General features: G+C 47.1%; 1 long non-coding RNA gene across 1 annotated transcript; it reads right to left on the reverse strand.

Moving 5' to 3' along the window:
- Positions 1-371: 371 nt before the first annotated feature.
- On the reverse strand, positions 372-1,404 carry LOC106727928. The gene is made up of 3 exons (XR_001364164.1): positions 1,296-1,404; positions 850-961; positions 372-450 (listed from the first exon to the last, which is right to left on the reverse strand). It is a non-coding gene; the product is annotated as an uncharacterized LOC106727928 (long non-coding RNA).
- Between the last annotated feature and the right edge of the window lie 918 nt (positions 1,405-2,322).

Genomic DNA, 2,322 nt, shown 5'->3' on the forward strand with positions numbered 1-2,322 from the left:
AAGATGAGAACACAGAGGCTTTTCCTGGGGTGGGAGGGTTAGGCTATTAGGACAAGTGGGATGTTCAGGGCAACATGGTTGATATGGCAACAGAAGGAGATGATGTCCAGGTCCCACAGCAGTGAAGAGATGGATCGCCAGCCCTGATAACAGGTCCCCCTCTTGGTATGTTGTGCAGCCCAGGGAGACCCTAGCTCCTGACCTGCAGGAGACAAGGACCCAGATTTCTTTGAAAACTGGACGCTAGGAGGGATCTCAGGGGAGTAGCAGGGAGCCTTCTGGAACCCAGGTCCCGTTGACTTCCTGGGGTTCTGGAGTTTGGGTCAACTGGGCCCCTAGACTCACCCTGAGGTCATGCTGCATACTTGTTTCAGGTATCTGTGCCTCCTGCAGGGGCATGGAGTTGAGGACCCCATCTGTCGGCTCCGGTCCAGTCTCCTTTGAGGAGCTCTGTAAAGACAGTTCCCAGTCACCAGGGGAAAAGCCTCAGAGCCCTGTTTTGCTGGTTCTCTACCCCTGTAATCCTCCACTCCAGCCATGCACACTGTGTGATCTGCTGAGACCTCCACTGGAGGAAAAGGTGGGACAGCCTGAGAGCCTAGGACTCCCGTTGGCACAGATAAGGGACCCCTCTGGAAGCCCATCTCCACCTGCCTGCCCTGTCCTGGGGTGTGATCACAGCAAGACCTCTAGGTGATCCACTGCTTCAAAAACTGTTCCTGCCCCACGGTTCTCCCTTCAGGTTCCTCGTCCCACTAGGTGAAAGGGAGGGATGTGGGCTGCACAGGGATGGCTCACAGAGGAGGCTGGCCTGGTGTAAAGGGTCTGACCCAGGCCGCCTTCTCTTACCTGAGGGGATCTTCTTGAAAACGGCCAGAGATGTCGGGCACGAGTGTTGAACCGTCTACAGAGTCTGGAACAACTCTCCCTGCAGGGTCTTCGGGAACCAGAGCCCCGATAACTGGGAACACAACAAGAGAACATGTTGAACTGTCAACTGTCTCTTGCCAAGTGAGTGGCAGTTGGGCAGTTGCTAGAAAGTGGGTGCCTGGTTACGGGGGTTCCGAGTTCTATTAGGAAGTGACTTCACTTCCTGGGTTTGCCTCCCTGACTCCCCTCACCTAATAACAGCTATACAGGTAGCTGACTGCTCACCCACCTTCTCCATGAACTACCAACAGTGTACACAGTGACACCAACACACCCTCTCCAAAGCCCCTAGAAGGTCTGGCTACAGCCAGGGTCCCAGATTTGAGGAGATAGACCTTGACTCAGACTCAACCCCTCATTCTTACCTCTTCTTGATCCTGGATAAGTCATTGTGCCTGTCAGGGCCTGTCTCTCTCCTGCCTGCACAATGGACTATTGCAGCAAGTGCTTCTTAGGGCTGTTCAGGCTCATGAACGGTAGTTGATATTAAGTAGGAGGAGGACTGTCACAAGGCAGAAGTGCCTCCATCCTCCTTTTTCTTCCTATTGTCACCATCTCGATGTCTGCTTTTCTTCTAATTCCACCCAGTCATTTGATTGATTGAGTGTGTGTGTGTGTGTGTGTGTGTGTGTGTGTGTGCGCGCGCGCACTCATGGGTTGCCATACCACTATTTAAAGAGCAAGCAATACAAACATAGGGATCACATCTATATGAATCACTCCATGACTTGACTGTAAATAGATTTCTATACATTTTAGGTCTAGGATTTTGTAGTGATTTTCAAGGGCCTAGTAGGTTCAGATTCCTAATCAGAACTCAAATCCACGTTGCTTCTTTATGGAAATGCAAATACCTTAGAAATGTGATAAGAATAAAAAAATGTTAGCTTTGGTTTTTAATTATACCACACAAGATAAATGATAATAATTTAAGACCTGTTATGTTTAGCTCCACTTATTTATTTTTAGATAAAATTAGAATACTTTTGTTTTCCAAAAATCCTGCTATAATTTTCACTTTCAATAAGTTAATTTTAGATTAATTCAGGAGAGTATGTGTCTTTGCAATATTTTATCTTTCTATCTAGAAATTAGTAAATCGATCCATTTATGATTAGATGGGAAAATGGAACATTGGAAGGCCCTGCACAATTCCTGTTAATGTCTTAATGCTTTAGATTATTTTGTTGATGTTTCACATTGTATTTTCACCTGATGAATGTCTATACACATGTACATCTATAATAATCCTATCTAATAATAGAGAAACATGGTAATTAGCCATATCTCTGCTACCCTTCCCATTGGCTAATCAGGGCGATATGCAAATTAACTGCCAAACAAGATGGCAGCCGGCAGCCAGGCAGCTTGAAGCGAACAGGAGGCTTGCTT

Source organism: Myotis brandtii, unplaced genomic scaffold (genome assembly GCF_000412655.1).
Source record: "Myotis brandtii unplaced genomic scaffold, ASM41265v1 scaffold5019, whole genome shotgun sequence".
NCBI classification, from domain to species: Eukaryota; Metazoa; Chordata; class Mammalia; order Chiroptera; family Vespertilionidae; genus Myotis; species Myotis brandtii.